Source organism: Larus michahellis, chromosome 1 (genome assembly GCF_964199755.1).
Source record: "Larus michahellis chromosome 1, bLarMic1.1, whole genome shotgun sequence".
In the NCBI taxonomy this organism is placed as follows: Eukaryota; Metazoa; Chordata; class Aves; order Charadriiformes; family Laridae; genus Larus; species Larus michahellis.
In genome coordinates, this window is record NC_133896.1 from 28,268,793 (window position 1) to 28,292,349 (window position 23,557).

Sequence of the window (23,557 nt, forward strand, 5' to 3'; positions counted from 1 at the left end):
ACTCCATTTTTTCTTCTGTTATCTCCCACAGGATAAAGTCTGTAGTGCTTCTTCAGGTTGTGTTGTATTAAATAAATAAGAAACTTCTGAATACGCCTCATAGTGAAGCGGCGTTCCAGGAGGCTCAGTTTCAAAGTGGCATCCATCACTTTCCCATGGCAGCAATATTTGATCATTTTTAACATATCTTCCTAAAGAAATGTGGCATTTTTTGATGGCGGCTGCAATCTATTTGCGCATCGACAACCTTTCTTTCCTTCCACCTCAATACTTCTTGAACCTGCAGGCCAATTTCAATGGAAGTGCCTTGAGGTGTCATGGAAATCCACAGGTGCGTAGGGAGAAAAGCATAAATTACACCACAGGGAAGGAAAGCTCTTAATGACTCTGCAGAGTCGTGAGCAAGGACAGCTGGTGTGTGGGGGCCCACGTGGGGCTCTGGCTCGGGAGCCCGAGTGCTGCAAGCTCCCTTCCCAGGTAGCAGACGCCATCCGCCCTTGGAAGGTGCAGTGCGGTGATAATGACAAACAACCCAAAACAGGTTAACTGGGAGTCCTGGGAAAGAAAGCTTTAAGGGAGATATAACAGAAGTCCGTAGGAAACAGCACTGCGTCTGTTTTGCTGTTCATGGCCCGGCTTGTTAATATGCAATATTCAAACTATATTGTGTATGTGTAACATCGCCATGAGACGAGGGACAACTGCTACGTTTTATTTATCATATTTCTTCAGCTCACGCTCATTTTCAGGCTGATCGTCTGTGTCTACTTTTGTACTGCAGGTTGTTAGGGGAGTGTAACAAATCAATGCTTTTGACTTGTGTGTTGAATTTTGAACTGGGTTTTGTATTTAGTTGCCATGCTTACAATGTTCCACACGTGAAAATAGACATCCTTTTCCTCTGAAAACTTGAATTGCCTCATTTACTTCATCAGAGTCCTGTGCAGTGCAGAAAGTTCATGGAAAATGGCCTCTAATGTGGAAAAGTTAATAATAACAATAACAATAGTAATAATAACAATAATTATTATTTTTCTGTAACTATGATTCAGACAAAGATCGTAGTCGATGGCAATGTTTTAAAAGCAGAATGGTAGGCCTTTGCCACTGTTAAAATAAAATATACTGCTTATTAGCTAAGAGAGAGGATCTAAAAATATGCAATTGCTGGGGAAAAAGCTCAATTTCTGAATCACATTACTGAAAGAAGAAAGATGCACTAATGTGACTAGTTTCAGAATCATATAATATTCTCGCTGTATTTATCAGACAGCTAACTTTGGACTGCAACATTTTAAATGAATTTAAGAGGAAGGTTGATATAATTCTTAATGTATCTCATTTATTACATTACTGAGAAGGTATTTAATTTGTTACCACTTCAGAAAAAAACGTGGGTTTAGCCTAATGATGCTCAGTTCATACAGGGTTCAGATACTTGGGCTTAAGTCCACCAGGGCAACATAATCTATATTTACATACAGTTAAGAATCTGACTGAGAATAACCTGGACTTTTTCTCCGAGCAATTTTGTTGCTGTTTGCACTTTTCTTCAAGTTCAAAGCAATTGCTCTTGTAGGGAATCAATCCCTATTTCTGCTGCTGTACTACATATCTAGCGCAAGTTCAGCTTACGTCATGGCTCTTGGAGGCCCTGTATTAAAGTGTTCTGAATTAGGAGTTAAATATTAATCTGTAAACGGTAATAACCCTCTTCACATATGAATTTCTGTTCTTCCTGATTACTCAAGGGGGAAATAATTTATGTTTCATACTGCTTTATTTATACTGAAAGGAGTCTAGAAGACTTCCAAACTTCACTACCACATATGAGATGGGACTTCTGAAGGACCTCTGCACTGGGCTGCTCCGGTGGAAATTGTAAGGAATTGCTATTGACCCCAGCAACAGAGCACTTTCAGAAGCCTCAGCCGTGACTGAAAGAGCTTGTAGTCAGAAGTTATTGGATAATTCTAGTTTCTTCAACCAGATCAGTGCCCCGGTGTGCAAAGCATTATACAGGCACAGTGAGCCACTTCCTTAAGGGCCTTACAGCTAGAAAGGACTTTATTGACAGAAAGCACATCTTAGACTTCTAAAGTCTCAATGTCAAATCCAGCAATACAGAAAAAAGTGGAGAGGATAGCAGGAATCATTCAATGCAGATACTTAAGTTGTATGTTTGTTTAAGTGCTGTTGGCAATGTTTTACTTTTCTACATTAAAAAAGTAGTTGGAGGTATATCCGAAATAAAGCGCTGTTCTCTGAATTAAAGAGCTGTTCTCAGCTCTAGGGCTCACTTCAAGGAGTGGGGGTGGGGGTTATGGAAAGCCCTGAAATATGTGTGTAACAATGAAATCTTCCTTAAAAACTAGGACTCTGCAAAGTATTTTTTATTAGATCCTTCAGTGTAGAAAAACAATATTTAGAAATTTAGAAAACGGATGTATAGAACTTATCTGATGCACAGAGTCTGCAAATCCTCCAATTTCTTGCCCCAGATTGGGTTATTTCATCCCCACTTTAAATGCTGTGACATGGTTCGGGAGAGTGAGGTGTGAACCTGCATGGTCAGATGGCCCCGCAGCTGAGGGTCGTGTGATGTTGCCTTAATTTAGCAGCAATGTAAGTAGTCGTGTCAGCGACGTTTTTCGAGTGAGAGAGGAGAAACAAGGAGAAAGTGGGCACATGCTGATCTGTGGATAGTCTTTTGTGAGCAGCTCTCTGAGGCTAGATCCCAGAGGACGAGAGCTCCTCTTGGCCTCCTCGACGTGGTGGAGGTATTCCTCAGCACAGAAGCTGATAACGCAATATATGGGGGCTCCCCCTCTTATGTGGTACATTCAGCATTATCAAGGGGTTCAGAAACTGAAGGGTAGATTTTCCAAAATCAGTTTTGACAGTTTATGGATCTGGCATAAGTCTCTATCTCTTTTGAGGAATAATTCTTCGGGAATATTTTAGCCTTTTGAATTTTTAACTTTTTAGTATTACAAGCCCAACTCTGCACCAGTGACTCAAGGTACTCTTCTTTAGTGTTAGATAACGTTCTCCTATTTCTATAAAGTATTTTCATTTTCAGATATTAAAAAAATTACTGTTCTTTGAAGACAAATGACTCGATATCTTGTTTTCCCGGATTACGTATTAATGAGACAGAAACCTTATGTTTGGTCTATCTAAAAAGGAAGAAGTCAAGTCATGGAGTGTGAAAGATCCATATTTTATGCATGGATACAACTTCGTAAAAATAAATTACTTCACAGAACTCTCTGTTTTTTTTGTTTTGATGATAATGTAGCTTATGACAACAAGTTTGAAATTCAACACTTAATAATTATGGATTCATGGATGATGAGTTTTGCATTAGTCCAGTCAACAGGTCAGTGTAAGAAGTGAGGTCAGAGATAGTATTTTGTTTAGACTAACAGAAATTTTGCACACTGTTTACCTGAAGATGGAGCTTGAGTGGTTCTGAATATGTATGCAAAGTATAACTCGTTTCACAGAACTGTGATTGATAACTTTCTGTTTGCACTTTGAATAGGGAAGGAAGCACCATCTTAAGCTTATTTAGATTCTTGTGGCAGAAAAAGGAAATCTATAAACAAACTTTCTTTCTTTAATCTTCCTCAACTACCCTATGCTCCTGGGTGTCTTACAGATTCTTATATAAGACTTCTGTAATTATTGAACTGTTCTTTTGACCTGGTTGCGTGAAGGATATTGGATTTCTGTTATCTGCAAATGGAGATTAGCAGTCAGATCACCTGAAGTGCTAAAACACTGCTAATTTTTTAAAACAGATTTATTACAAAATCTTTTTTTTTCCCCTACCTTGGACTTCAGTATTCACGTTTAACTCATTGTAATACCTGTTCAGTGTAATTCGAGGATTCCATTCCCTGCTTAATTTTACCAAGCACTCTTAAGTCTGCAGTACAGTGTTATAAAGTAACTGGTATCCCTGAAAAACAATAATTACATAGTTGGATAACTACTTCGGTACCTAATATTATGTTTTCAAATGATTAGAGCATGTTGTCTGTGGCTGCTGCTTTCTGTTTATTTTGGTGACCACTTTCTTAAAGCACCTCTTGTCTGTGCATCCTGAATCTCAGAGTACTCTCAGGGGATCCAGTTTTACCTTTATTCTTTAAATATCCATCGATTTCACTGTTCCCAGCCACATGGCAGTGACTATGAGGACCTAAAATTACTGACATTGCCTGCAGTGGAACTACTTAAAAAATAGGGTATACCTAGTTGTGATAGGCTTGGTCCTATTTGTGTTGCTTCTGATCTGTGCCCCCAAACTATTGTCCCAAATTCCTAATTTTCTAGGGTCACAGGAGCAGGAATGTGGGTACCTGTGGCAGCAGAATAACAAACATGGAATTAGTGGCCAAGCCCAGAAAATAGATGTCGTCTTTCCCATTTTGGGTGAAAATGAAGAGAGCCCTAAGTGTTCTTTTTCTGGAATTGGAAGCTCATGAACACTTACTGAGTTTGTGAATGGGAGCTTGGTCACAGAACAGAAAGCTTTTATTTCCCTTTTTTTTTGTATTCTCATGATTACAATTTATTCCTTTTTTTTTTTTTGTTATGAAATTTTGGACAAAGAAATGTGATATTTTCCTTTTGTTAACTACAAGATTATTCCTAGACATTGTTTCTTAAGATACGCAGTGATACATACCTCTTAATTCAACAAAGATCCTTCCCAACAAAAATGAAGAGTGGGGAGTGGCAGGGAGAGGAAAAATGAAATATTGTAAAATAATTCTCATTTCTACATATGCGATAAAAGTGCTAGACACTATGCTTGTAATAAAAAGAGAAGCACGTGGGGAGGGAAACAAGGTCGCTAAGGCCAGTGACCTCCACAAAGAATGAAGAAGACAATTGCAAAATTTTATCTATCCAGTTCATAAATCTTCTTCAGCCTCTGTTGTACAAGCCTGAGTGAAAACTTTTTAGGCAAAGCTTTAAAAGAACCTGGAGAACTGTACAAAAATGCCAAGAATTGGATTAATTGGCATAATACAAGGTGGCTGGGCACAGTTGGGGAAAGTGTCAGTGTAGGGAGAATCCCCACCAAGTAAGACTGTCTGTGCAATTAGCTATCTGAACTCTAACCCTTCCAGAATAATTAATGAATAACAGAGGGGATCAAGACAAAGACACAAAGTGATTTGGTGGGTGCTAGCAAGTAATACATCAAAGAATGCTGGTAATTGGCCCTGTGGCTTTCATTCTTTGCCCTATTTCTTTCAATTCATTGACTCAAAATAATGGGTTCAGGTTCATTATCAACAGGTTTTAGCTGCAAGAGCACAACACTTCAACAAAGCTATGATTGTAGCAGTGCTGGTGGTTAAGTAAAAAGTTGTAGACTGTAGCACACTCCCTTGAAAGGGAAAGTAGCAGCGTAGTCATAGGCTTTGTCTTACATGAAACAGCTGGTATTCACGAATTTGCTCTGAGTTTTCTAAGACTTGGTGTTCACTGAGGTTACAATGCTGGAATACAGTTGGTATGGGCAGGTACGTATAACTCCCCTTCAAACCCGATTATAGAAGCAGCATCTATATTCTGTTCCTTCAGCTGTAAGAATTGAAATAGAATTCTTGACATCATGTGTCACATGTACATGACATTATTTGCATACTAATGGAGACAGTTTAGAGGCTTCTTTCTGCCATTTTGGGGGCACTGAAGTAAAAGGAAAGTGGCTTATTTTTAATCCATAAAAATATCTTTCTGATCCCCAAAATTTGACTAGAGGGTTTGAGGTTTTTTTCGGCAAAATCAGAAATGGAATCTACATTGTTCTGTTTTGTTTCTAATGTAAATGCTGTCATAAGATGTTGATTTAGCTGATGAGGGTGTATTTAATTAATTAGAATATCTTTTCATAAAGAATAGAGAAAGAAGCAGAATATTCGATCAGTCATCTTCAACGAGTGAATGATGTGTATTTTTGCTCCGCTGTTTCACTTTGCCGTCGTTGCTCCTCCCTGTTTACGGGCTGTAACATAAGTTGTTTATTATTTTATTATGATCACATTAAATGCACTTGCATTGATACTTAAAAGCTATACGGTAGTATGGTTGAAAATTGCCTTTTTGGTTTAGTATTTGAGAAACATTAGAAGTAGTTTAGATTTTAGAAGCATGCTTATGAGCAGAAATGACTGTAAAATTATTTTTAAGCTAAGAGACGCTATTTTGAATTTGGGTTCATAGCAAATATACAAAAGGCTGTAAATATTTGTCACCCAATTGTGCTCCATATTCTTACGGGCAACACTCTGACAAGTCTGTTAGGAGGTAGCTGCTGGTGCAGCTGTTGGCTGCTTAAGTGTTACAGGTCATTTTCTGATCTCCATTATATCACTGTCTTTTTGAAATAACTTGAACAAAATTTATTCAGATTTTAATTTCAAGAGGACTGTATTTTGTAATTGTGAAATCATAAAGTAGAATCTTGAATAATAATAAAGTTAGATAAAAAGTTTCTGGTAAAACTCGTGGTATTTCATTTTGCTCTTAGTCATGTTTCTGAGAATAAGAATTATGTATGAAATATTCAAACAAAGGTATGATTTACCAGTGTATAAATGCAGTTATAAATATTATGCATGACCAGAGGCCTCCTCTCCTTTAAATGCACTCACACCGTTTGAAATAATGTTGTCACCAATCTTTGTGTAGTAGTTCTTTGCTGTTATATTCTATCATGCAGATTCATCCATTAGAATACTTGCCTTATCCCTACCTTTGTCCATGCCATGGACAAAAGTATTCTGGTTTGGAAAAGCTTTATTAGCACATATTCTAAATTGAATAGGTTTTTTTTGATAAATTCTAAGTAATACTTCTTAGATTTTTTATTTTTTTTTTAATTTTAAATATTTGTACTCCTGCTTAGGGCTGGGAACACTGCTACAAACCTGCTGTGACAAAGCTGTTGGAATGTTTGCTTCCCCCTCTCCCTGCTTCCAGCTGGTTTTGGTTGAGGTTCCTTGTGTAAATCTCAGTATGACTTAGACAATATATGAAACACTTTGAGACAATTTCAGGATTGTTGTTCTTTTAAGTTCAAATCTAGTTTTTATGGAGACTTCTCATAGCACTGAGGAAGTCTTTTCCGTTCTTTCACATTGGGACATGGATGCCATAAATATATCTATCGCCTTCACAATAATTAATGCTAAAGATGGCAAACAAACACTTAGTAAACTGCTATTTATTTATAATCTGCTATATTTATTTTAGTTTTGCCACTGTTGTGTATTGTTAAAATAAATTTAAAAAAAATACTTATATTGTGAAAAGCCATACTCACAGTGCCTCCTGTCACACATACAATTCAAGATCCTGAGTTGACAAAATACTGGTTGATCTTGTCCCAGAGGTTCTGATACTTTTTCAGAAAGTTGCTCCTCTTTTTGTATAATTTTACCTTCAAGTGAATAACAGGACTTTGGGAGAGAAGGAAAATCGTTATTAAAAATACACACAGACTTGATCAAAATAACTTTGATGGCTAGAATGATGAGAACAGTCGTTCTTTTCCTTTGACAGGTATTTTTTGGTCTGAGATTTGAGGGCACCGATATTGATTTAGAAAGCTCTGTGGCTCAATTTTAAATGAAATGTAAAACTTTTCCATTTTCTCACCTATCAACCTCCATAAAAGAGCAGCTGCTCTTGCAGGGAAAAGCGCTATTCTCACTTTGAGTATCACAATGCATTTATGATGTGGGGCTTATCTAAACAGCTCCCCTTTACGTGGAAAGAAAATCTATCTTTATTTAGGGTAGGGGTTCTGATTGTAGCAGCGGAATACGAGCCTGGATCCCAGGCTGGTATGTGGGATCTGGACCCCCTTGAGGTGCATCTTTTCCAGCAGTTTCCCCCTGCTTTGCTTCTCTCTCCTGGAAATGGCAATAGCAGAAGGCTGTTCCCCACTCCCCTTCCCTGTCTCCTGCAAGCAGCTGCACCCCTGGCCCTGACATCCACTCCTTCTCTTCTCCAGAGAAAAGGCAGCAAGATGAATGTGCCCTGGAAGTTGCTTGGACCCTTGTTGCCCACAGAAAGTTTACCAGAAACACAGAGGGAGTTCATACTTTCTGCTCCTGATGATGAAAATTACTCTTATGCACTGAAAATGGATTAGGTTCGATAGCAGAACTAACCATATATGGGAAAGGCAGAGGAAGAGGAGCCGAAGGACAGTCCTGTCTCTCAAAAACACTCAGTTCCTGTCTTTTAGTGAGAACAGGAACAACTCCAGGCTTTTAAGGACGTTTTAGCAGATGAGAATTAGAATATACCCCATTGTGTTGCTTTCTAATAGAAAGTGCATGAAGGCTGCAAAGGAGAGGGGAGTCTTGGTTGCTGAAGGTCAGTTCCTGTTTCAAAGGCTGACCTCCTTTGAAAAGAGGTCTCTCTGCCTAGTGTTCCCATAGGAAGGGACCCAGGGGCTGGATCCACGCTGGCCTGCGGTCAGGGAAGTGCTGAGCTTCTGTTCAAGTCAAGAGCCCTGAAAAAAAAGGCATTTCAGCATACCCTTAGGTGTCTTTGACTAAAACCCAGATGGTTTCTAAAGTAGGGTCTTCATTAGGCTGGTGTTATGTGCCTGAATATCTCAAAGGCTGTAAACTTAGCAAAATTCAGATTCTTCTTAGGTGTTTTTTTTTAATCTTTGTTTGGTGCGGTTTTGTTTGGGCTGTTATCCACTGCACAGTGCCTTACTGGGTACTGGGACTATTATTAGAATGTGGGCTAAATGGGTCTGGGAGAGAAAATCATATTTTTTTCAAATTTTTAGATGCCAGAAAGGGAAAAGCATAGGATGGCTGTAATTAGACTCAGGAAGTGCAATCTGCGTTTCTGAGTTTTATCCCTAAACTGTGTCAAATACCAACTTTATTACCCAGTCTCTCAAAGATGATAATATTTACCAGGACAAAGCCTTTTGAGATTCTCAGGTGAAAGGTTTATTTAGCAGGGAATTGTTACATTAATGACATTTTAATTTAATTATTTCTCTAACAGTGAAAAATGGAAATATTCGTAGCTTGGGCAGGGGAGGGAGTTAGCCTCTGTTATCAATACTGTTTGCACCTTCTTGCAAAGTGTATTCCTTAAACAAATGAATGAGAAGTCACCTCTGGATCTCAGGGAAAAGGGTGGCAGAATGCTGGAGGGCACAGGGGTGCTGAACAAAGAGTTCTGATCAGCCATTTCTCGTGGAAATCAGTGAGGTGGAAGCCAGAAACAACAGGGAACACACCAGGAAGAATGTACTAGATATTGTGTCTGCTAATGTGTCATCAGCCAACCAAGAAGAAAGTGACTAGTCCATCTCTCTTTTCTCCGCTAAGGAGAGGCCTTCCATTTTTGTACCCTTTGCCACCCTGATCTCCTCCATGATGGTTTTTATATCACCTGCCAGAATTTTCTCTGGCTGAAGGTCCAAACAGGTTTTCTCATGAAAACAAACAAACAAACAAACAAAAAAGTTTTGTGAAGGTTGTCTTGTTTGTGGAGTTTTGAACCCATCTCAGCTTTTCAAGTGCCCCGTGGGGAGCCAGGCTGCCCCTGTCTAGAGCAGACAGAGCTCAGGCGAAGGCAACCAAGGTCCCACAATTATTTTTTTTTTCAAGTTTTGCAATGCTGTGAGAATAGCAATGACATTGTCAGCAGCTTTAAGAGAAAGCAGCTCTGTTTCAGTGTCCGAGGTGGACAGTGTCCGCGTATTTTATCTCTGTCTGCTGGTTTTGTCCCTGTATAACTTTTGTCCATACTGGACCTCTTTCTTGCTTGGTGAGATCAGAGACACTATTAACTTCTTCCAGTATTGTTACAAAAAATTGTGAGCTGCTATTTGAATCTCAGCCCCCTTGGCTTTTGATTTTGTGCAATGCACCAAAAACTTGAGTGTGTGAGACCTTCCAAAGTGTTTTAGCATCTTTCAACCAAAGAATAATTAAACCAGGAAAATACTGCGCTAGCTATAGCTCATCTGTCATTGCTTGCGTATCCCAGTTCTTGCCTCTCATGAAACGTTAGATGAATCCTTTACTCTAATGTTACACACATACAGTGTAAGAGAAATGGGTGTTTTCCAAATATTACTTGGGGGTGTAACTCCCACCTTTGAAAAGCATTTGAATCTGAAGATTCAAATATGCCCATCATAGTTACAGCAGTTGTAAAAACTGTCCTTAAAAGAGACAAAATTGCCTCCCTCAAGGCTTTAGCATATAGGCACTACTTTAAGGAAAAAATTAAAAAAAAGGCTTAGGGGACTTAGCGTGATTTCAAGTTATTCATAATTTGGAGGAAATCGTTGCATTACAAGAGCCTATCCTGATTACAGGACTTTTTAATCTCAATCCAAGATAAACACATCTTCAACACCACATACACCTGAGCTGCCCTTTTAAGTACCCAAAACCTTGATCCATATTCAGGGCTTTTTTTTCTTGAGTCTCCCTGCTGTGATGAAAGAGTCATCTCATCTCGTATTAATTTTGTCTCGGTACATGCTATAGCTTTTGGGGCAGGTTTTCTCGTGTATTTCTGAGAATTTGAAAGCTGTTAAAGTAATAGCTAAAATTTCCACCTCACTTCCAAAAAGACATGTTTTGTTTGTGAGAGGAAGGTTGTGTTACGCAAACTCTGCCGTGAGCAGTTGTCTTTAACAGCCATCGAAAGTCAAATATAGAACCAAATTTCTAGTAGTTCCTTAAGAGGCGAACTTTGTCCCCACCCTTCATGGGAAGGGAAGCAGGATCTGTGAAACCCCCTGGTGCTTGCTTCCCTCGGCATTACTGACCTCCAGCCAGCCGGCCATGTCTGCCACCCCCGCTATGGGTGAGGAGCCGGGGTGAGTACGGGGACAGGCAAGTACCTGCCTCCAGGGATCATTCTGCTTCTTGGAAGTGGGGAAGACTAACTAGCAGGGTCTAACCAGGGTTCAGGGACCACAGGAGTGGGTGCAGGGCCTCATAGTGGCAGTGACAACCTTGTGGAGAGCCTGAGTGCCCATCCCAGCCTGGGGGGCAGCATCCCGCTTCCCGGAGGGGGTGTGCGAGAGCGGCAACTGCACAACAGGGCTTATTTGTGTACTCATTAATAATTGATTTTAATGCTTCTATTTTAACTGCCATTGAACTTGCAGTGTATTTTTTTGGCACAAACTGGTTGCTTAACAAGATATTTTCGATGCCATCTGGATTTGGACCGCATTACAATGAAATTATTGTACTTCTATAGCCATAGCATTGCACCATAGCTACCCGGGTCTAAGTTAGACCATTAACTTAATAAACTGCTTTCTGAGAAGACAAGGAGATTTCATTTCCCTATTTTCTAAAATTAAATTTGTTGTACTATATAAAACAGTCCATGGTCTTTACTGCTTATTTACACAAAGCTTCTGTTGAATTCTGTGCAAGTTTTGCTGGCAAATTCAGAGCAAGACTGCATTCAAATAAAATTTACGTCCCACCACTCTTTTCCACTATGCAGTTTACCCCTTCCCCTCATCCATTTTGTATTTAATTATGAAATAATTTTAGAACTATGGGGACTTTAACAATCATGTGTGTACAGATGTTAAGTCCATGTACATAGATGTATAGACAGCTATATGCATTCATAGTTAAATTCTCCACCATGAAAACTCGATTCTAAGTATAGACAATTTGACCCCAAGGAAAAGGAAAACAAAACCCCCGATCTAAGGAAAAAACCAATAAGACCCCTCAGTCCCCCAAATCTATAATTACTATTTGGTATCTAAAGAATTTAGTCATACTTGGTCTTTTTGCCTCCACGGTCATGGACAAAGCTCTCAAATTCAGATGTCCAAAATGTAGATGAATTTTCAAAGCCTGAAAGTGATTTAAGAGCATGGGCTACAATAAGATCAGTGGAGACTGGCATTCTTGAGTCACTTTTTTGTTTCTCACAAGAATATCCTGAATGTATAATTTCACATCAAAGTCAGTGCGTTCCTTCCAATGCTGAGGGGAGCAATTGACTTTTGGAGAGCTACTGTGGCAGCTGACAGGACCGAGTACTAATTTAGATGCCTAATTTTAAACCAAGGTAAATTACAAAAAATCTGACTGATTTATCCCAAGTCATATTATAAAACTTCTCCTAGTTAGCTCTTCTTATCTGGGTTGTTCTGAAAATTTGACAGCTGGGCTAAGTCAGTTCTCAGTGTGGAGAAACAAGATCTAACACAGAGCAATCAACCTACCTGTTTTAGACATAATCAGGACACAACTCTCTAATTTAATCCAAAATCCATATTCTGGAACTGATGTGCGTTTGTATGGAAGAAACATAGCAAGAAAAAAAAAAAAAGGTAACCAGGTTAGATTTGAAGAGATTCTGTTCTCTTCAAATTGACCTACTGCATGCTCTCCAACCTCAAGAATGCCCAACACCTTTGCTGAGTGGAAGAAGGCAAATGTGACCACCAGTGTTGGGGAATAACACCTGCTTACTAGAGATGCACTTACATACTCTGCTCTAGGGTAATTGGTCATGTTGGGTTAATGCAGGTGTGAAGGTGTACACAATTGTAAATGCAAATGAATTTAAGAAAACAAAGGTGTGATTTTGAAGTGTCTAATGCAGGTCAGTAAAAGGCAAGGTTGCCCTTGAGCTGTGTTTTGCCCTGGTGTTGTGTTTTAATCCATTGCTCTAAGTTGCTTTGCCTTTATAGAGTTGTACTTCCAGTGCACAAGACAGTAAATTTCCCTAGCATTTGCTTTCCCTGCACCAAAAGAGAAAGGGAACATCTCTATGAGGATCCTTCAGCACAAATGTATAAAAGGGTTGAGTCACCAGAGCACTGCAAAGCTACCTTGAAGTGGTGAACCAGTGGGCAGAGGCCCAGGACTCGTTTCGTGGTCATTCTCTTACTTTTGGCAGCTTCTTGGGACTGTAGTAGTATGTTGCCCACCTAGATGATAGGTAATCAGCTGGGCTGGGTAATGTGGTCACATCTGTCTGTAACTGGCCTTGTTCCAATGGGATAAATCCTGCTGAGTTGTGAACGCAGGGGTAGCAGCACACGGCTGCAGGCTGTTGTCAGCACAAGGCTGGGAACCGAACAAACCCTTTCCTGCAAGCGATAATTATACCACGGTTCGGTAAAGAAGCGGTTGCAAAACCAGGCACAGCCAAGCGCAAAATAAGCTTGCTGATCAAGCAGCCGTACCCATTGGGATCTATTAACTTTTCATCCTGGCAGAGACTATATAGGTGTGTTCAAAACCTGTTGGTTTGATGTTTCTTCAGGAAAAAGTTAAGTGTGGGCTAAGGGAAAGCTGCTTCTCAAGTCTTAGGCTACACATATTGTAGAAAATACTCGTCGTTTTCCTGAGTTATGCATGGTGTTTCAAAGCCTCCCTTCTTCAGAGGGTATTCAATCCAGCTGCTGTCCTTTGCAGAAGTGGAATCCCCCGCTTCACCTCCCTGTGTGGCTGGGTGTGCCGCAAAGCCTTTAGGGATGAAGCGAGATATCACAGCAGAAAATAATTTTCCCCTTTTTGGGTGTTTAATGAATTGTGACTTTGAAATGAAGAGTAAACCTGCTCAACTAAAGCAAATCCATCCAAATTCAGATAAAACTTTACTTAGGGTTGTATTAAGCGTCTAAATGGCTACACTGGATATAACAAAGGGACTTCATCTGCTCTCATGTCCGTACCCAGAAGTCGTATGTCTTAGCTGGAGCTGCTAGTGCCACGTTGCCTTCATAACAAACAGAGCAGAGGAGTGAACTCAGGAGACCTCTGTGCAATCCTCAGTTAGTTGTCTATGGTCCGTGAAACAAATCACCTCCTGGAGATTTCTTTCCAGTCAGAGGATCATCTCAGGTAGAGGTGTCTAAGTCTGAAGTGTCTAAACTTTGGAGTCCTGTCAGGTAAAAATGCATGGCAAGAAATAGGGTTTGCCTTGAAGAATTTAACTAGGGAAGGCAGGCAAAAAGGCAGCAGAAGGACGGCACAGAGAGGTGGCAGGAATTGACCAGCATCTTAGTCATTGCGCAGGAACACACTCTTGCTGTCCTGAGACAAAGTTCTTCACCATATATCTTGAATCCATTTCAGTCTAGTGTATATTATTAATTTTGCCATGTTCCTCCAAACTTCCTTGTTAAGTCAGAGTCTTAAGCAACAGCTGAAAGCCTGAGGGTGGGGAAAGAAAGAAGGAAGGATGAGAGGAGACTTCTCACACTTCACAGCCTAATCCGAAAAAGGAAGTGCTGAAAGTTTTGCAAGATAATCAGACCCTCAAAATAAGGTTCAGCCTGTTTTGTAGCCAGTTTCACGGATGCAGTGGGCTAAATGCAGTTCCATTGTAAACCAGTTTTGCAATGGACTTTACCGCAGCTGCTTTCACTTGTACTGATTAGAAAATGGCCAAATAAACACAGAAAAACTTTTTTTTTTTCTGATTATTATATAAACTGATGAAGATAGTGCTGTAAGTGAAAATTCACTGAAAATCTACAGCACAATCTACAGTTATGCGCTGGAACTGTGGAAATACCTTTCAGATCACTTTGCACTTTTTCTCTTCTTAATTTCCATTGGTGAAATGTAATCAATATGCCTGATAAGCATGAAATATTATTCTAATTTTGCTTTTTACAGAAATGCAATTGCTTTAGCTGCATCATAGATGGTGTTTGAATGTAAATACAAGGGGCCAGTGTACAATATTGACAGTCTTCAATATTAGATGTATTCCACACTGGGAAAAAAAGGAGGGGAAACAAAGTGAAAATAGTTTCAAAACCAGACAAATACTATGTCCAGTTTTGTGCCCCTCACTACAAAAAAGACATAGAGGTGCTGGAGCAGGTCCAGAGAAGGGCAACAAAGCTGGTGAGGGGTCTGGAGAACAAATCTTATGAGGAGCAGCTGAGGGAGCTGGGGTTGTTCAGCCTGGAGAAAAGGAGGCTGAGGGGAGACCTTATCGCTCTCTACAACTACCTGACAGGAGGGTGTAGCAAGGTGTGTGTCGGTCTCTTCTGCCAAGTAACAGGCGACAAGAGGAAACGGCCTCAAGTTGCGCCAGGGGAGGTTTAGACTGGATATTAGGAAAAATCTTTACACTGAAAGGGTTGTGAAGCATTGGAACAGGCTGCCCAGGGAAGTGGTTGAGTCACCATCCCTGGAGATATTTAAAAGACGGGTAGACACAGTGCTTAGAGATATGGTTTAGTGATGGTTTTTGTCAGCGTCAGGTTGATGGTTGGACTAGATGATCTGAGAGGTCCCTTCCAACCTAGGCGATTCTGTGATTCTAATTCACCACCCAACAGAAACATGAGTGAAATGGCAGACTCAAAAGATGAGAATTAGGAATGATTTGTAGAATGAAATAAAAAGAAGGATGATTGTAAAATTTTAAAACATCAGCATTCCAGATGTTTAGTTCAACAAAATTTAACCTGTCAATCAAGTACATTTTGCCTCCCTGTTCTACAATGGGTCTTCTAATGAAAAACTTCAGTGTTCTTTTTCATCTTAACTTTCCTCAATCTTCAGTTTCTGGGCTTGACATCTATTTAAAAAAAAAAAAAGTCTAAAAATAGGGCAGTGAAATGTAATGACTTTGAGCAATAATGGCATGACTCAGACTACTTTTTCTTAGAGTCCACTGTCAACTCAAACTCAGAGTGGCCTCTGTTCAGTTTTAATTGCTAATGTTAGGCTATCTTTCTTGCAGGACTTTGGTAAAGACAGCTGAAATTTTGATTGTATAAATTATGATGCCATATAAGCTTTAATTAAAGGGATCCAGATACTCAGCTACTATATCTCAGGATTTAATGAAATGAGTTATAGTAAGTCATGATCTCAGCCAGTGTGACCAGCATACAAAGAGGAGGATGGTCATTTACCTTACTCATGTGAGATAACTCCAAGACCATATAATTGACAGCATCTGTAGCTCATTGGCATTAATATATTTAATGATGATAAAACAAAGCCTTTCCACAGCAGCATGGGAAATTTTCAAGTTCTTTTTCTGTAAAAGTTGCCGGATCTTTGGGGTAACATAATTCCCACTGCTGGTGTCTGGGTGTTTGAGACCCCACTCAAGGAGGGGTGTCTCAAGGTGGGTGGTGATAGGTGTGAGGCTGGTACCACACAAAGAGGAGCTGTTTTCCAGTCTATTTAGGGAACCACAGGCAGCTGGGATTGCCTCTGCCACATCTGCCAAATGCCTCTGGGTGTTTTCTGCTCCCTCTCAGAGTGGATGACGTTGGGGTTGCTGCTCAGAGCACGCATGAGCTGTTCATCAGGTGGAAAGTAAGTTATTCTTTCTAAAAAGGTTCACTGAGAAAAGCCAGAACGTAAACACTTGCTGTCTCCCCGAGGAGTAAATAATTCTGGAAGCGCCTGTGGCTCTCACAGGTCAAGGGAGTGTATGTGTTACTTTAGTGCCTACAGATGCTTGATCGGGTCTGCAGCTTCTCGTGCTTTATACTGAAGTCCTTGAAAAAAGATCTCCAACCAAGTATAAATACCAACAGGAATTTTAATTTATCTTTGTAGTTATTGACATGACAGCAAGTTGAAATACTTCTACTTTTTTAACCAAACTGAATTAATCAAATTTATCCTTTTCTTCATGATGGCGCATGACTTCTGTTCATTCTGCAAAATGCTCAAAGGGTTAAATTAAAGATGAAATAGAACACAGTAACATGCAGGAGAGCATCCCCCTCCTCCAAATCATGTTTAAATGATAGAAAGCCGTTCTACAGGGTTAGAACCAAACTGTGGGTTTCCTGTTACATTTAATAATGTAACCTCATACATAATGATAAAACTTAATTCTTGTAAATTCAATTTTTGGAATCACTATAATTATTTATGTCATAAAATACTTGAAACGATTTGTTTTCTGTTTGTTTGAATATTGTTTAAAGTTGACTATTTTTATGCACAAACATCTTTCTATCAATTTTTTTTTTTCACAGGACTTTAATTTTAAAGATCTTCTTTCCTTTTAATTCTATTGACTTCACTATTTTTCTCCACATTGCTATTTCTGAATTCATACCATTGTAATTAGATTTATTTTAAATGTTAGCTGAGGAGAAATTATTTTACATTTGTATGTTAGAGGGCTGTGCCAAGAGCGTGTGACAATGAGGACAACCACAATTTTGTATTTGGAAAATGTCAACAACTTTATTAAATGAAATTAAATAAGATAGCTTCAGAGAAATACATATTCAGCAGCTACTGAAAGTCTGGAGTACCAGTACTTTTTTGCTCATTTTTGTCAAAGAGGTGAAAGAAAAACTGTCAAGGAAGTTAAAAATATCATATAAATGTTGTTATTTAAGATTTTTGAACACAACTTTATATGCCCGTGGAATTCATCAACACAGATGTGGAGGCTTTGTGCAAGTGAGGAATATTCATAACTGAATGTTATGGAACATTAAAGTATCTTCGGAGAGCTCCTATTCAGAACTTCCTATTTCACCATCACTAACTTTCAGCTGGAAGTTGCCAGTCACTAACTTTCAGCTCAGTGAATCCCGTCATTATTTGGATGGTCTGTATTGCTATTATCATGATCATATAATTTCCTTTCCATTTCCTGGATACCTGAGAATGGAAACCATTTGAGACAAGTAGATACATTTTTTCTAATTTTTATGTTAGCTTAAGCTGCCTAAACTGAGTCTGATTTGTCCAAAAATGATAGGAATTCAATGTTAAGTGACCAAAACAAACTCTGATTAGAGATTTGCATATATATATTTAATTCATGAGACAGGATTAAAACACAGACCCACAAAGGTGCCTAGGGTATATTTAGGAATCTATTGGCTTCCACAAAAATTAAGTATTTAAAAAGGAGTGATCCAACCGGAACATGGAATAGAGCTCTCTTGTTCTGATGATGGGACATGACAAACACACTGCTCTTCAAATTACACTAATGTCTCCAGAAAATATAATTACAACTGGTGGAAGTGATATTTCAACTACTCCTACAAAGACCAAGATAATGTAATGTGATAAGAACTAATAAATTGCTGAACTATTGCCATCCTCATAAAAACTGACAGTGGGATTGAGAGTATGCATGAGAGCTCAACAAAGCTGGGTAGTTGCTGTACGTAGTATCCAAAGGAATCCTCATAAGTCTGCATCAAACAGTCGTGCTTCTTTTTCCGTGGTAAAGATCAACACCTGGCTCCTCTTGCTGCTGACTCTCACGTTTCCTTAAAGTACTTGTGTCTGTACAGAACATGAAGCTGCACCTGCATCCAGGACAAAGGAGATTCAGAGACTGATCCTAACTTTGTTCTCCTATAATGGCCTTTGTGCTCTGACTTGAATGTCAACATTATGTTCTGTTGGGGTTTTTTGAAGTGTGTGTATTTTCAGGTTTAGCAGGATTAAACGAAAACAAAATCTAATGAATACTATCATGCAATTCATGTTACAAGTCACTTGAATCTATGAGAGTTAGTGTGCTAGTTAATTTAAATTTGACTAAGAAATTCGAAACACCCTCCCCAGGTTCATGAGCAGATGTCTAGGATAGCAGAAACATGTATTTAATGCTAGCTTTGTGTCCCATGTCTGCACGTGGTCTTTGATGCCTGAGCTAAGATTGTCTTATGTCCAGACTTCCCCCTCTAAGCTCACATTCAGAAACCTAGACAGAAGTGTTCCTGAGAGCAATTACTGCCTATGATATTTTGTAGCCCATATAGTTTACCATGGTGGTGATTTTCCATACCTATAAGAAACAGTTCATTTGCACTGAATGTCCTAAAGAAATAGTGAAACATAACTCTCAAAGGACATGAGTTTGAATATTTTGTTCCATCGCATGTGTGAAGTGCATAGATCCTCAACAATCAAGAAGCAGATGAAAAGCGGGACATGACCCACTAGTGTGTGTTCACAGCCCAGAAAGCCAATCGTTTCCTGGGCTGCAACAAAAGAAGCGTGGCCAGCAGGTCGAGGGAGGTGATTCTCCCCCTCTACTCTGCTCTCGTGAGACCCCACCTGGAGTCCTGTGTCCAGCTCTGGAGTTCTCAGCACAGGAAGGGCATAGACCTGTTGGAGTGGGCCCAGAAGAGGGCCGCAAAGACGATCAGAGGGCTGGAGCACCTCTCCCGTGAGGACAGGCTGAGAGAGTTGGGGTTGTTCAGCCTGAAGAAGAGAAGGCTCCAGGGAGACCTTAACGCGGCCTTCCAGTACTTAAAGAGGGCTTATAAGAAACATTCAGACAGACTTTTTAGCAGGGCCTGTTGTGATGGGACAAGGGGTAATGGTTTTAAACTTAAAAGAGGGCAGATTTAGAATAGATATAAGGAAGAAATTGTTTACGATGAGTGTGGTGAAACACTGGCACAGGTTGCCCAGAGAGGTGGTAGATGCGCCATGCCTGGAAACATTCAAGGTCAGGTTGGACATGGCTCTGAGCCACCTGATCTATTTGAAGATGTCCCTGCTCATTGCAGGGAGACTGGACTAGATGACCTTTAAAAGTCCGTTCCAACACAAACCATTCTATGATTCGATGAAGTGATGTCAGGATTGTTATTACCATGTGTTAGTCGATGTCCTGCCCCATGTATAACACATGCTGAAGACTAACAATGTGCTTGCATCCTGTGAAACTCCACAATGGAGAAGAAAATCTCATTCCCATTGTGGTCTGTTCAGTCTGTTCATTAAGGTTGAAGTAGCACTTGAAGATTTTGTGTCTTTTTTTCACTGTGTAAGAATTTAAATAGTGCTTCACCAACCTCAGAGTGTTGATTACATGAGGTGGCTCTGTGTACTTACTTCGGCTATTTGGGTGTGGTTTATTTTGATATGTCTTATGCTCTTTAAAGCTGTGTCTTGTAGTTTTCTTAGTTGTCATCATCGACTAATTCATAGGGCTGACTCCTCCTGCCCTGCTCTGAGAGAGCTTTTGATGTCTACAGAGTCCTCCTGATAGAAAAGTGGTGAGAGTGAGCAGGGAGCTAAGCTCATAATTTGAAGCACACAAAGAAGGCAGACTTTTGTCTCAATTCGAGGGAAAAGCTAATTTAGAAATATCAGTAATCATAATAGACCTCACTTTTTCATTTCAGGATATAAAAAATACATGTTGAAGCCAATAAGATTAATTAATATAATGAGATGAGAAACTCAAGCGCATGGAGAGTTTTGAGATAAACTGCAAGTTTTTTATTCTACTTTAAAAGCTCTCGGTGTCTTTGCCCGTCTAAAGGAAGGCATGTATGAGAAACAGAGAGCTACATACATATGTTTTTGTATATTATATATATACTGCCTATAAATTACCATTTAAGATTATGATTTCAGTTACTCATTCTTTACGGAACAGAAAGACGTGAAGGAGATTTTCTCTTTTACAGTAGAGTAAAGGCCAGCTGGGTCGACCTGCCCTACAACTTGGTCGTCTCCCGTTGGGGGATCTGTTACCAGTGCCAGGGCAGAGCTGGATCTGAAAAGATGGCCTGTACAGGAGGAACATTTGTGGAAAGGGTCAGAATAAGAGACAAACCCATCAATAATAATAGACACTTTCATTTATAGAGAATTGTTTATTAGATTTTTTTGGTATGAATAGGATATTACATCATGATGTCATTGCCATTTAATTCAGTTCACTCAGTCGCAAGGAAGAATTCTGATAAGTGTGTAAGATCTAATCAGAAAAAAAATATTAAATTAATCTTCTGAATATTCTAAATGTCTGTGCTTTTGCTCTGTGCTCAGGGACAGAACTCTCATTTGGAAGAGAGGGTGGAGGGGGAAAGGGGTAGCAGATGTCTTCAAGTTAGGCACTGCCTGCTCGGCTGCATGGTATCTACACCCCTTTATCTGTCTGAATTCAGACAAATTAATGAACTCATCTATATATAAATATAACTAAAATCAAATAAATTCACCTCAAAATGAAAAACACCCTTTACAGGGCAAGTGAGACTGCCAGAGACAGCCTTTTTCATAAACAGCAGCTTATCCACCCTGCTTTCCCTAGAAGAATAGGAGCCACACTTAAAAAAGAGTCACTGTGCCTTTGTATGTTTACCGTACCTCTTAGATACGTTTAGGAACTGTATCCCTTTGATATACTACTTGAAGGAATGTAAAACTTCACATAACTTTTCGGGTCTAAACCAGCCCATAAATGGACAACATTATTTTTTTGGTCCCGGTCTCATTGAGTGCTCTTGTCTCATAATTCCTACATCGACAGAGACAGTTCTACAAACCTGCTGTAGTTTTGAAAAATTACCTGCAGATATTAACTAGTCCTTAGCGCCGTAGTCCTGCTGTGCAACTGCTGCATGAGGCTGCGTGGGTTGTAGAGGTGAGCCCTGGTAATTGAACAGCCGGTGTTCCAGGTGGAGCCTGAGGTGACATGCAAGTGTTTGCGGTGCCTGGCTGCCTTCTTCCTACATCTCTCTCACTTTCATGAACAACACAATTCACACGCAATTATTTTTTTTTCGGTTAGAAAAGTTGAACAGTTGGTGCCAGCCTACATAATGGCTGGCTATTATAATGGTGTCTTTTTTTTTATTAACAAAAGCACTCTGAATATTCATAAAAAGTTGACGTTATTTCATTAGCTGTTGCAGGTGTATGGGTAAGCCTGCTGAAGAGAGTATCATGCTCTCTGCTGGATATTCGCCTGAATGTTTCTAAAACATGACTTCCCACGAGCACAGAGGACCATATAGCAAGGCAATTAATAGGCAATGAATGTGTATTCCCTGTCTCTCGTTCCTGCTCTCTTTCTTGTTAGTTCAGAGCTGTATTTATTATTACTTCTTTCATAAATCTGTGAGATCCTAATCAAGCTCTCCAACAGATAGACAGAAATGGGTGTTTGTCAAATTTCTCAGCCCTTTTGAATTCCTCAGTTTTAACAAAGAGGTTTTTATATATCGGATTTTTACCAGTATTACAGAAACAGGAATTTCAGAGTTTATTTCAAAATCAGAGTTGCACTCCAGGAGCTCAAAAATTTTCAGTGATGTTCAAAAAGCAGGAAAAGTGCCACATCGTAAAACTGCTGGTTATAACTATTGGTTGATTGTGCCTCCTGAGCAACCTGTGACATGGGGCAGAGCCTGAAATTTTGTTCTGTGTGTGTGAAATGTATGGGGTGAGGGATTTCTGGTATATCACGGGCTGTTAGGAGTGATGTAGCTGCTGAGTGTGCATGCAGTGAACATGCATGGATCAAGCAGGTTGCAGGTGGTGGGCTGCCAAGGTGGCAGGAGGTGGATATAAGTGGTGATGATGGGCTGGAACCCCATTTCATTCCTTAGTCGTACTATACCACCACTTCTCTGTGCTGCTATAATGCAATAAATAAATAATAATAAGGTATAATGGACAGCTTTGGCCTGATGACATTTTGAAGTAGTATAAATGGGTGGAGAGCTTGTGATGAGAGAGTTAGGAAGTGCAAAAATCATCCTCTGTTGGGCTCACGGAAGAGCTATTAGAAAGAAGCATCCATAAATCTCTGCTGTAGTGAGCATTAATCAGTCTGGGGACCTGATGCATAGAAGCAAATGTCCTGGTTTTCCCTTGAGCTTTAGAGTTATGCTTTCAAGAATAATAACCATGTTCTGAATTTTGGCCTCCTGCCCCAAGAGAACCTTCTGCTCTCTGGCCGTACAGGCATTGCTGCCCGCTTCAAATACACCCTAACTCTGCCACATCCTATATTGAGAAAGAGAGTGCCCATATTCAAAAACAAATAAAAATGACACAGTAAAGATGAATCATCAGATTTCTTTTTCTAAATTCTGAGTTTTGCAATAAAACTCCAGCAGCTTAAGTTTGTGATTCTGTCCATTATTTCCAAGTCCCTATGCTAATTTTTATCCATTGCTTTTCACCTCCACGTGGATTAGCAGCTGCCTGTGAACTCACAGCCGGCAGATCCACAGAACATGTTGTAAGAGCTGCAAATCAATAAAAAGCAGCTGCTTAGCATCCCTACATGACCCTACGCAGAGCAACACGCTGATGCCACATCACTGGGGGGTGAAGCAGGCATGCAGGGGGAGTCTAGTGATGCTGAGCGTCTCTTATCTCTTTCTTGCCCTTCTTGACCAGGGTTCAATGGTTCCAGAAAACATAACCACTGTAATAATGATCCAATAGGAATAATTTGCAAGAACTAGACCCAGAACATTTTTTTAACATGTACTCTTCTTGTGAACTGAATGGACAGATCTCTTATTATGGAAATTAGTTTTCCCCACGCCTCTCTGTATGTTGTCTTGCTGCTATGAGGGGCAGGTTTATTTCTAAATTCTCAGTATGACACTGTGGCTGAGTTTATGGTTTATATACATATATATACACACGCGCGTGCACACACACAGGTGTAACAGAACTAGGTTTTAATCCCAGCTCCATCTGAACTAGCTTTATATGAACTCCCAGTTATTTTAGCTGTGAAACTGGTGAATGGGTAT

At 39.8% G+C, this 23,557-nt stretch overlaps 1 protein-coding gene across 2 annotated transcripts in view; it reads left to right on the forward strand.

The window, feature by feature from the left end:
* Window positions 1–10,814: 10,814 nt before the first annotated feature.
* Window positions 10,815–23,557, forward strand: part of TFEC (transcription factor EC) — a 73,316-nt gene continuing 60,573 nt past the window's right edge. For both annotated transcript variants that reach the window (XM_074603372.1, XM_074603458.1), the window contains exon 1: window positions 10,815–10,903. The gene's annotated coding sequence lies outside the window, so the exon portion shown is untranslated. The remainder of the gene's footprint in view (window positions 10,904–23,557) is intronic.